Source organism: Ammospiza caudacuta, chromosome 4 (assembly GCF_027887145.1).
Source record: "Ammospiza caudacuta isolate bAmmCau1 chromosome 4, bAmmCau1.pri, whole genome shotgun sequence".
In the NCBI taxonomy this organism is placed as follows: Eukaryota; Metazoa; Chordata; class Aves; order Passeriformes; family Passerellidae; genus Ammospiza; species Ammospiza caudacuta.
Genome location: NC_080596.1, coordinates 42,754,366 through 42,767,979, shown reverse-complemented (window position 1 = coordinate 42,767,979; position 13,614 = coordinate 42,754,366).

Sequence of the window (13,614 nt, the reverse complement as noted above, 5' to 3'; positions counted from 1 at the left end):
AATGAACGAGGTATTAAATTTTTTTAAATTTAATTAATATTAATGGCTAATAGTAACTAATGAAATTAGGCCAGTTAAATACAAGTTTAAGACTCCACAATACACTAGAGGTCTCAAAAGCTCTGGTGAAATGACAACCTTTTTATAGAACACGTGTCTGGACTCATTTTATCTCTACTCTCTCGTCCAAATGTTGTAATGGAATGTGGACAGTAGAAAACATTAGGAGGTCAGCAATTTTATAATTAAAAGTTCAAAAATTTTAGTAATTTATCATTAAAAAATTATAATTTGTCTGTAGTCTGGATCTGTGAATTAGGGGACCTTATTTCAGCTTGAGAATGTACTAAATTACAAGTAGCACATTCCAGAAAAAAATAAAAAAAAATATAACACATAAAAAACATAAAAATCTTTGCTCTTTTATATAAGCATTTCTGCTTCTGGCAAACGACAGAAACCTCTAGTAAATTTTTATTACCATTTATTCCCTTTTCTTCTCAGCAAAACCCTGTCATGAAAATAACATCTTACAGATTCAGGTAATTTTCCTGATCCTGAGTAAAGATATTGTATCCATTCATGACAGTCACTGCCTTTCAACTGCATTTCAGCAAACTCTTTATCCCTTCTCTACATTTACAATCAGCTGTATGTGGTCACTGAGCTCTTCCCCTTTGCTCTCTTTCTCAACTTAAATTACTTCTCTTGGATTTCTGCCCCATATCTCAGTCTCCCTGTAAGAGCATGTCTATTTCCCTGCCAGCCTTCTCCACATATCACTGTTAACTCTAACCCTTCTATTTCCCTTTTTTATCCAGTCTCTCCCTAAAAATAGCATTGCTTTCTTCTCTGTTATCATTAACACCACTTTATTCTCTCTCTTAAATAATCATGCCAACACTGGGATTAATCTCATTTTAGACACCTAGTGTTACTCTTCACTACACATACATGAAAGCAAGTGTTAAAAATAAAGTCTGAAACTTCACATTCCAAATTTGCAAATCCAATCTGTCCAAGCAAACAATAATAATAGTTACAGTTGAGAGCTCCCCAAAGCAAACTTGCAAAAAAAGATAACACATATATTGATCACCCTAGCAGATGCCACTTGAAACAGAAAGGATAATTTACAAACAAAAAAACAGTTTATAATATCACTCTCCCAGTAAAAAAAATTCAAGTTTTAATTCTGCTGGATTCTGCAGTCTAACAGTGCACTCACCCAGTCCTCGATGTCCAGCACAGCATTTGGAACTAAATTCAGCCTTGTTACTGAGTTTGTGTTCACATCCCATGCTGTGTGGGGAATAAAATCTTGGGCTCCAGGGCAGGTAAGGATACTTCTCATCTATCCCACGAAAACCCCGAGGTCTGTGCTCTTCCTTAGGACAGATGTACCCACCACTTGCTTTGCAGCACTGTGAAGACAGATGAAATGGGGTTATGGAATCTTTTCCAGAAGGATAATGCTAATTTTAAGGATAGATACTATTTGTAAGCTCAAATCTTATATCTATTGATGCACTTTTCACTAACCTGCACACTGTCCAGTAATTTGGCTGGAGAACACTTTTGGGTCAGTGTAGTCCATGGGGTACGATCAGAGTAGATACTGTTGGTTTCAGCTTATCCAATCAGTTTTTGTAAACCATTTAAGAGACACTTATTTTGAAGTGCAGCAAATAACCTCTAACTGAAGGACAAAAATACCTTGGACATGTATTGCTTTCAGAAAGAAAAAAAAAAACAACAAAAAAAAAAAACAAACCAAAACAAACAAAAAAAAAAACTCACAAACAAACAAAAAAACTCCCTAATCATATGAGCAGATACACTGCCTGGAGGCTTAGTTTGAAATAAACTTGAACTAGTACTAAGATCTGACTTCACTTCCAAACTATGACCAAAATACAAAGATATTTTTTATGTAGAGAATGATCTTTTATCAAATGTAATTTCTAAAAATAAGAGTGAGTTTTCAAACACATATTGGTGTTAACTGTCAGAAAACTGTGTGACAGCACACTTGCATATTTTTTTGAAAGAACAGGCTGTGCAGCAATGAGATGTCTTGATATTGCTGCAAGTATTATGTATAAAAGATCAATATTCTTTTGAAAGATTAATAATAGTAGCTTACACTTTAGAGAATCCAAGTGGTAGAATTTTATCTGTTCATTCAGTACATTACTGCAATAAGTTTAAAAACATTCAGCATTCATAATCAGAGGTCTTTATGTTTCAAAGATCTACAAGTTAACATTTCCTTTTATTATGGCATTGTTCTTTGAAACATGTAAAAAGTATATCTCATATTCTTAAACTGTAGCTTAATTTGAAAAACAGTTCTAAAATAACTATTTTCAATTTAGTAACTCTAACAATGATAAACAACCAGTGGCTGAAGAAAACGTCACCTTTCCTAGCCTACAGGCTCAGTTCAGATATTCACTCTGTTTCCAGTCAGAGTCCTGCAGAACTGTGCACACAGATTCCTAAACCAGCATCTTCTCTCTGAGTGGTGTAGAATTGGGAATGCAGCTGCAGCCACCAGTGCTGACAGATTCTGGGTTCTTCTGTGACTTTCCCATCAGGCAGCTTCTAGGGCCAGCTTGGAATGAAGATCAGGTGCTTAAGGGGCTTCTTCAAACTCCCAGGAAGAAAAATCAATACTCAAAAAAGTAAAAATAAATAAATAAATAATAATAATCTCAGCAATTGAAAAGAACACCAAGAAGGGGTTAGCTGAAGACAAGTCAATACATCTGCAGGATGAGCTTGTTGCTGACATCACTGATCTGAATTCTTCTGATCTGAATGGCATTTCTCATTTCAATGGCTTCACTGTAAGACTGTGATCAGTCTTCAGAGTAGCAAGGCCTGGTAAATATCATCAAGCACTCGTGTTCTTTACAGGTTGTTCTATCACTGACTACTGAAGAAGGGAAGAGCTACTCAGGAGTATTTTACCTGAAAACTCCAGGTTTCTCAGATTGGTAACTATAGCTGTTACAACTCTCTAGCTTGAGAAGACATCATCCCTAAGTTTTGTTCCTTTTCCATGCAAAATGAAGCAGCATGGGATTTCTTTTTAGCCCTCCGTGAGAGAGCCAGAAACACTGTGAACCTCAAAGCATGCCTCATGGAAAAAGGGCTGAAAAAATAAGACAGAGAAAACTGAAATTCTCACAATTTATGAAGTGTTAATTAAGATTAGGAGCATTTGAAACAACTTCTACTGACAGCAAAACCATTCATATGAGGTTTGGAAAGTTGTAAAACAGTCAGCTTAAACCAAATTGTGGTCTCCATCCACTGTTTTGTCCCTGCCACGAGAGTTTGCAACACAGTGAAATGCCACACCAAAACATAGCTAAGCCTTAAGCATACTCACTAGTCAGTGCTGAAAATCTCCTTCTCACTGAAGAATCTGTAAAGAGACAGATGAAAGGATACATAAAGGAAAAAACACAATGAATTAGATTCACAAATGACTTTCTAGTCACGGTGAGTGATACCTAAATCCTAAACTTAGACCAAAAGGATTCCTCTTTAATTTGCTCCCAATTCATATGGGGCAATTTCTGAAGTAATTGTCCCTAACCTGAAGATGCACTTTGGCAAGTGCCTAGAATGCAGTGTATATACCTAAATTCTATCAAGGCATGTAAACCGATGACTTCTCTATTTAATCTGTGAAGTAAAATTCAGTAGATACTCAAAGTTCTAACAGCTTTACACCCAAAACTCAAGTGAAAGGTTCTCTTACTTCTGTTTAAGTTATTATACTTCATATAAGCAAGGAAGATTCAAGTCAGAAATGGAGAACATAATACTCTAAACTAGTGTGGTTGACTTGACCAGGATTCCAGTGCTATTTATTTGACCATCATGTTTTTGTAAGAGAACACCAGATGTTAGAGAAGGGGCTGAACTGTCCAGGAGGTTACCACCTGCTGTAAGCCAGTAGTTCTGGAAATGTTACAAATACGGGAATAAATCCTTTTCATCTAGTTCTTGTGACTATTTCTCATTTCTCATGGGAAATGCTTTTGTCATGTTTTTCTTCTGTAGGATATGACATGCTTTGCTTTCTTCAAGAAAGTGACATGCAATGGTTCTTCTATGGGCAAAGAAACTCCACATATTTTTTGTATTTTTGCTGTGATCTCATTAATTTGTAGGGTAAATTGACGCAGTAAGAACTGGTTTATACTTAAATTTTCATCTGCCTTGCCAGGTGCGCATTTGATTATTTTGGAATATTTCTTGGTTTACAATGCTTATTTAATGATTTAATAAATTAATTAAATTTATTAATTTTATTTATTTTGATGATTATTTAATCCTTTATATATACACCTTGATGAAAGCAATTCATTTCCATTTTTTAAGCTGTCATCTTCATGCGTAGTAAGGTATAACTACTAAAACAATTTTTAAAAGGAAAACATTTTGAATAAAAAAGCCTCTTTACTTAAACTTCTATTAAAATCTCTTAAAGAGTTAAATAAGAAAACTTTTCATTTGACATGTTTTGCAGTAAAAAAATTCTTTGAAGCAATTAGCTAATGTTCTGCTTGCCTGTCTTCAAGACCCAAATGTCTAAATTAATACTTAACACTCACATGTCCAAATTTATCTTAGCAGAAATGAAAAAACAAAAGTAATTGCCTTTCAAAGAAAAAAACAACATACAGGAATTTATGAGAGGTGATCTCTTCTACCCCTAAAGCCTTTAAAGTTTGGGGGTTTTTTCCTTTGATAATGTTAATTTATCCTTATTATTTACATTGCCTATATTTTCTTTTGTCTTTACATGAAATGAAACAATCATTGACCTAAACTGTCATCTGCTGAGTAGAAAACTATAAGCAGAGAAGGTTGCTCAGTGGGATCATTCCATCTACTAAGACACACAGAGTATGAGAAAAGCATTAAATATGCCCTTAATGCACTGAAAAATAATGTTACAAAAGCTAATTTATTTCTTTAAATTCTGATACATTCTGTTTTACTTCCAGATTGCACCAAACAATATGCATTTCTAACAGATCCAATCTCCCTCTCATGCCAAAATACAGAAAAAAAATGTTAAACATACTCTCTAGAGATACTTAACTACAAATAAGACAGAGAGCACTGCAAGGTTTTCATATAATTCTATAAAAACATCATTACAGTACTATTCATCTATTTTGTACATTTTCAACAGATGAAAAAGTGTATTTAATTGAAAAATAAACACAATAGAAATATCTTTCTCTTGCATAAGCCCTTTCAGACCAGAATTAGGCTGTTTTCTAGACAGTCCATAAACAAAAGACTAATTCCCATGACAAGATGCAAATGAGGCATATCCTCTATTTCACTACAAACTTTGATGAGAATTAAAAATACTTCAAGTTCTGCACTACCAGGTGCTAAAAACTGGTATCCAGCACTAGTGAGACAGGCTGTCTCACTATATTATATCTAATTCATAGATAGAATATATGCAGTTTGTATGCAGTCTGATTCCCCATAATATTTTCAATACAGCCACTGGCCAACTTTTCTGATCCATTTCTATCCTTTTCCTGCAGGTACTGTTTCTGTGAGAAGCAGAGAAGCACCAGTATCTTCACAAGAGCAGAACAACAATCTCACTTCTGGCTCAGTTGGCTTCATGCATCCTTCTGTATGGAATCTCATAACCCCACATCTGTACACATCTTGCTAAGAAGTATCCAAAAACCAAAAATCTGTATTTTGGTCCAGAAAAGGAGTTGGCTTTGAAAGACAGGACAAGAGACAGTGAGGAAAAATAATGCAGAACAGTTCTGGATCTGTAGTAAAACCATCTGTTCCCATTCCCCCAAGGGTGCCAGAATTGTAGCTCTGTAAGGCTATTTCTTTTCTTCCCATTGCTTTCTATTGAAATTAATTATTTTAGTCAATTTGTATGAAGAAATGGGTCTTGAATGCTTTAATTGGGAAGTGCTTCCCAGGCAGAATTTAAATTCTAACATCCAAGTCAAGCAAAAAGATGCTTGACTATAGCATAGTTCTTAGTGACCTCTCACAATTACGTCTTTTTTTCAATGACTGATCAAGAGAGTAGCTATGTTCTTATTTTTTGTTAAAAAAAAAAATGGAATATTAACATAGAAGTGTAACTATGTTTTCTAAATATTAACAACAGTTGCTAAATTCCAACAGATACATTTTGATAACTAATAAAGCTTATTTAATATATCTCCATAGAAATAAACAGAGAAATAAATATATAAATAAATATTAAGTATATATACATTTAACTAGAGGAAAAAAAAATAATAGAGATTTTGAAGGGAAGTCTGGGGTAAAACTGTCGTTTTGAATGCCTTCCTATTAAAATTATAATGCTAGATAAAATACCATTACAGATACATACAAAAATAAAATTTCAAGGAAAGAAAAATCTCTTTCCAAGTACCACAATGTCCTTACAAGTAATAATGAGAATTTTAACCTAAGAAAAGAAATGATCCCTCTGCTAGGTCTTAGAGCAGATAATCTCAGATACTGCAGCACTTTGCAAACCTTTTCAAGTGTGTCCCATGATACATGATCTCCTCAGTATGTATTATGAATGACTTACAATGGGTTTTTTTCCTATTATTATATAATGGGTAAGAGAACATATGTAAGACATTCCATTTTAAGCAGTATTACCTGAAATTAATTTTATGTTAAATGGTACATCGAGTCTCTCTGAGTTCCTGTCACCTTTTAGCTTCACCACTTAATTTCTCACATGATCTCTCTATAGGAATTTCTCTCCCAGTTTCTCTATTGTTTCTGTAGTTGTTTGATGATTCCCAGTTCATCTCCCCACTTCCAAAATTGATACCAGCTGCTGTTTTCTCCTGGATTACCCCACAGCCAGTGCTGGAGCATCCAGCCTCTTGGATATTTTCTCTGCCTACAGTGATAGCAGGCTGTCACAAGAAAGGCCTGAATGTGGCATCACATAGTTTCTCTCCTAATGAAGCAGCTCAGACCCAGAATTGAACACAGTGATTTTAAACTTTAGATATTTACATTGCAGGACATTTAGCACCTCCTCTAATGAGACTCACCTTCTCTTTAATAAGATGTGCTAATGAAAATATCAGTCTTCCCACTATTTTACATACAGCTTCTCCCAGTTTGAATTAGCTATTGAGCAATGGAGATGAAACTCGTAATTCTGCTCTCTGTAGCAAATTTCTAAATTTGTGCAGGAGGATAAGAAAGTGCTCTGCTGAATGCAGTTTTGCCTTTTCAATTTCATTTTACGTGCTAGCTGCACACCAGTTAAAACTGAAGACTGAAAGTTACGCCACTGGGCATAAAATTCTGATTAAAATGGCATGATTCTCATGATTATATAGGGCATAAATACACTGAAAAATTAGTAGAGTAGTTTTGGCTCTGTTAAGCAAATGCATAAATATTTCTGAGCTCATTGACTGCCCGAGTACAAACTTGTATACTAGTTGCTTACACTGGGTATGTAATTCCAGCTGCTTTTCCACACAGCATGGTGAAACTGTACAACTTGTGGATGAAAACAGGAAAACGATTACTTTGGATTAAAGCCCTCCACGTTTTTTTCTGTGGTAGGAACACAGGAAAATTATGTGATGTTATACTCCATTCATTAGTATCACGTTTGCTCAGTAGTCAAGTAACCACTTGTTCCTAAGTGGATGACTGTGCCAGCAGCATTTTTTGAACATAAATTAAATGCATGTTTGACACTTAGTTCTGCATTAGAATGCTTTCCAGAAATATTTTAAATAGTAAGTCTAGGAATGCTAATTATGCATCATTCGGCATTAGGGATGTTAGGGAACAAAACATATTTTTCAGCAATTATTGTCTTTAAATATTTAATCCAGTTTCACCCAATATTTGGAGTAGGAAATAACTGAACAATCTCATTCTCAGCTTCAAAGTATTGGCAAAAATAAATTTCAAAAAAAAAAGCTGCCTTTAAGATCTTCTAAGGCAATAGCAGTCCAACCCAGATATGTGCCCAGCTGGCTCCAGAGAAACCTTCTAATTGGTTAAAGCACTTCAAAAGTCAATAGGAAATCCAAATCAGACATCCAAAAACTCATAAAGGATGATGGTATTGATAGCCTAACTAAAGTACAGCAACCAGGAGGAGCTGGAAGTCATTGTGCATCTGTTGCCATCACAGTTCTGGGCTTCTCAGTACAAGTGAGACATTGAGGGGCTGGAGCAAGTCCAGAGAAGGGCAACAAAGCCGGTGAAGGGCCTGGAGAACAAGTTTTATGAGGAGCAGCTGAAGGAGCTGGGGATGTTTAACCTGGAGAAAAGGAGGCTCAAGGGAGATGATCTGGCTCTCTCTGAGGGGATTATAGTGACGTGGGAATGGAGCTCCCAAGTAACGAGCAACAGGCTCAGAGGAAATGGCCTCAAACTGCACCAGAGGAGGTTTAGATTGGAAATTATGAAAAAAAATTCTTCACCAAAAGGGTTTTCAAGCACTGGAACAGGCTGACACAGGGAAGTGGTTAAGTCACCTTTGCTGGAGATATTTAAAAGACACGTAGATGTGGCACTTGAGGACATGGTTTAGTGATGAACTTGGCAGCTCTAGCTTTAGTTTGGACTTGATGATTTTAGAGGTTTGTTCCCAACCTAAAGGGTTCTATGATTCCTTGGATACAGACATCTTCTCAAACACTTCACACAGAAGAGTTTGGCACAGAAGAGAAATTATATCCAGCTATGGCCAAAAGTACTTAAGAAAAAGGGGTGGAATTAAATCTCAGATGTTTAACACTTCTTTTGAACTATCCAGAAGTGATCTTATTCGTGCTGTTTTATTAAGTACTGACCAGAATACAGTAATACTATTAAAAGGTGATCTCCTCGACTAAACATAACAAGAGTCTTGTTTCAGACACCAAGCATAGCTGACACTTCAAGGCTGTCAGGTATAAATGCAAGGCCTAGAGAAGATCAGGATTCACTTGGATATTCAAGATGCCACTGGACATCTCTCTCACTAAGCATTTGGATTGAACATTGAACTTTTACTTTCTCGGTTAATTCTTTTTATTACATTAATTTCTTTTATTGTTTCGGTCTGAGATAATTATTGAATTGTATGACTTAACTAATTTAGATATTATTAAAATTTTACTAAATTCTTAAGTGGACTAAGTAGTTTTAATATTGTTTCATCTCCACAGTACTTGAAAAACTTCCCAAATGCCAAGTAATCTATTTAACCACGTCAGTACTTTTATGCATATACAAAGACACCCCTTGTGAGAAACACTTATTCTAGGAATATTATCTCATACAACTTTCATATTAACAACCTTCTGTGCTACTGACTCTAAGCCACTAATAACATTTTGAATAGATTACATCATTGTCAGTGTCTCTTGCTACACCTGAGAAGGCATTTGATCTCATACAATACGTAGCACTTGCTATTGTTCTAAAAATTGCCTCTATTGGCTTTTCTGTGTGAACAGTTTCTGAAAATTATGATGGTTGAATTTGTGGTCAAGTCAGTCATTCTCAGAAAGCTCATGAAATCCCAAGAGACTTGCAAAGAACAATCAATCCCTACATCAGGAAGCAAAAAGGAAGTGCCAACCCAGTGGAAATTTATTTATGACATGTTTGAAGTTTGTTGAAATAACAAAACGCTGGACTTAACCATCAAACAGGGCATATACAAAGGCAATGAAATTAAATCTTTTTTCAGCAAGGGAATGATATTCAAGTAAGTATTAAAAACTTGATTTTTTTTTTAAGTCACTCCTGAAAAATTAAGACAAAAAGGTAAATGTGATCATATATGTTACATTAGGCATCAGTGAGAAATTTTCCTTGAGCTATATCCTTGCAGGAAATTGGCTAAATGTAGCCCCTTGGCGCCAAGGAGGTCACGAGATCTGCGTCAGTGCTAATTCATTTTTTCTGACTGCATTGTGTTGGGAAATCCTGATTCCCAGTGCTGAAGTGTAAAACAAGACTTTGAACTCTATGGGATTATGCATATAATATGCCAAACATTAATGAAATTTCATTTCCTTAAACATGCAAGGAGCATATTTATGCAGAAAATGTTCTGCATATCAGTAGTTATTTTCTTTTGCAAAAGTTTCAGATAGTTTTCTCTTCTGAAGTGAAAATTGTATTTGGAATTAAAATACTTAATGCAATGCAATTTTTTTCTGTTATTTTTTTGTCTGTGGAGATATAACCCTAATTACCCAAATTAAAACATTCTTAATGCGCTTTTCACCCAATATGCAGCTACTATGCATGTATAGAAAATGGCTAGAATTCAGGACACTGTAAACCTGCTTTGCAAATTCTCAAATCTTTGTAGACCCTCCTTGAAGACTCCCAACAGCTCTTGCACTGCTTCACCTGCTCCATGCATCAGTGTTCATTGTTTGTCTAGACAGAGCTGTGCTGAACTACTTCTAGTCTATGCTCAGCTTTCTCTACAAAAGGGAATAGGAAGGACATACCACAAGTAGCCCTAAACAAGTAATGAGAGTCTTTTTTTCTCTGTAGTGCAGGTAGTGAGCTTTGCAGAGTCACACCTGCAATGGCATACCAGGCACACTCCTCCTGCATCCCCTGCCACCCACGAAGCAGCCTTATGAAATGGCTCTTGCAGAGTCTGGGAAAAAAAGGATGTCAAGCAGCACAGCACAGAGATTTAGATAAGGCAGAATATCTTTTCCTAGCGCTAAAATGCTGTGGCAGGGTGTGCAATAGGACACATTGGAGTTCTAAGGTTAGGACATATATCAGTCAACAGCAAGGAGGAGGGTCAATCCCACCAAAACATCTATTAACTGTAAAGTTATTCCAGGAGGACAAAGTATATTTGTCAAACATGGTAAGAATTATGAGTTTAGATGATGTTAGGGAACAAGTTGGCTGCTAATCATGTACAGGAGGTGATCTCTTTCTCCCTCTTTTGTGGCACTTCCATACTGACAGGCAAATAGTAGTTGTCGAAAATAAAAAAAAAAACAAAAATTTGCAGGCACCCCAGCCCTTAGTGAAAATGTGATGAAAGCTTTTTTTGTCGAGTTGTCTATCCTCTCCTTTCTCTGAATACAGTGGCTAATACCTCTTGGAATAAAATTTCGAATAAAATTTGTCTCCAGTTGCTTGTGAATAGGCAGTAGCAGTTCAGAGCTGTTGGCTCTTTTCCACAGTTTCTTAAATTCTGCCTTTGGAAAGCAAATTTTCTCCAAGCTCTTTGGAGAACAATAGTTTCTTGCTGTAGCCGGTGCAGTAACTTCTACTAATAACCAGTGTTCATAATACAGCCTTTAAAATCCTCCCAGGCATCATTGCCTAGTTTTTGCAAGCAACAAGCCATTTACTATTATTTTGTATCCATGAGTTGTCCAATAAGTTGGGCCACAGTAGCAAAGGCAAAGCTAGCTGTTTATGTGTTTGTACACAGAATCATTTAGGTTGGAACTCACTTCTGAGATTATCCAGTCCAACCATTAACACAGCACAGCCATGCCCACTACTAAATCACATCCCCAGCACCAAGGGCACAGGTTTATGAACACTTCCAAGGACAGGGATTCTCCCACTTCCCTGAGTATCCTGTTCCAATGCTTGACCACCTTTCCAGTAAAGAAATTTTTTCCTAATATCCAATACCTAAACCTTCCTTGGTACAATATGAGGCCATTTCCTCTTGTCCTTTTGCTTGTTACCTGGGACAAAAGATGCACCTCCAGACCTTGAACATACATAGAACATGGGTTTTGGTAGGAGGAAAACGGAGAATTTATGTAGCACCCTATACAGGCATTAGATTCCATTCCCAGAATCAAACTGACCCAACAAAAGGAAGCTTGTGAGTCCATGGAACAAAAGTTTTAACTCTCTCAGCACAAAATGAGCCATAAAAGACTCCAATGCTCCACAGCATGTTTAGAATGTTTAATAGAAAAGACAAAGCATAATGTCCTTAGCTGACACAGAAGGCCTTGTGCTAGAATTTAGTTAGGGATATTAGAAAAATAAAAGTTATTTCTGGTAATGGGATTGGGTATCTTATCTAAGCTTATATTACTGTAGGAAGACACGTAATTGAAAAACACAAATTATACTTCATTCTACTTTTTTTTCCCCTTTACTTCTCATCCCATTTTCCTAAATAGCTGCTACCAGATTGAAATGGCAAAACTCTTGAGAGCACTTATCCAATTCCTACCCATAATCTATTTAGCATATGTTACATACTGAGCTTATTGTACTGTCATTAGGGAGATGGTTTCCATTGCCACATGTCCATAATCATTAGCTGTCTGGCTTGTGCAGATTCTTAGCATCATTATTTAAAAGTGATTCGAAATACTACTCTTATTTGGGGCCAATACAGGTTACCTCATGCAAACAGATCTTGTTCTCTTCCTTATCTAAGGAATCTTTTTGTTTATTTAATTTCCTTGCAAAGGTCGCTTCAGCTTGACTTCTGGCAGTTCTAACCTCTTCTTACTTTCTCTGACCTACAAGATAAAGCTCTCTTTCATGCTGTCTTTAGGGCAGGAGGGAAGAAGTTCTTTCTCAGGTCAGGATTCATCCAGATAAGCCTGGAAACCTTTCTTTGAAGGGTGATGGGTTTGGGGTGTTTTACATTTTGACTTGCAACCGTTTTCTGCATTTGAGCCCTTGACCTATTTAGTTCAAGGTAATTAAATCAGTTTATTGGAAACAAAATTCTCTTAAAATGTCATTTTGCTTTTTTCATACTTATATTTTCTAATGATATTTTTGTCTGTTTTAGCATCTTTTTTTAAAAACACATACTTAGTAATTCTTATAGTTTCTCACTATGCATTGAATAGATACGTATCTAAGCCAAATAAATATTTTATAAAGATGAGCATTATTAGACATATCCACATACAAACACTGAAGAAATAACACACACACGTTAAAATGGACATTAAAGCACACATCAGTATTGCAATGCAGCTGTCAACAAATTCAGGGTTTGTTTTGGTCTCCCACACTTACAGTATAATGTTTATTCTCCTTTAAGTAGTATATACAATTTGAGACCTAAGCATAATGTCCCTCTTCATGTTAGTGACCGTGCACAAGGGCTGCCACTCACACATCTTGTAGGTCAGACAAAACGCACATTAGGTGTTGTCCCACATCCCGAGGATGTCATTTGATGTGTCAACATTACAGTTTTTCTTTTTATTAGTCCCAGGAGTTGCACTAATTTTGACAGCTGCTAAACTCGTTTCCCTGCATTTCAAATTTTCTAAGGCAATCATCATAAAGGGACAAATCCTGCTTGGCTTTGCAGAGGAGAAAGGCTTTGCTCAAGCCTTTTAAAACGTGATGAAAGCGAAATGATTGTTAAGACTTTATGGTTTGTTTGGGTTTTTCTTTCCATTCAAAGCAAGGCAAAGTAGCTAAGCAGTGAGCTTTGTTCCTCTTTTTCCCTCCCTACAACATTAATAAGGAAACTACCTAAGCCCTGACCTTTAAAAGTACATATTCTGAGAGTTCCTAAACTAAAGGTAAGCATTTGTTTAATTAAACAAC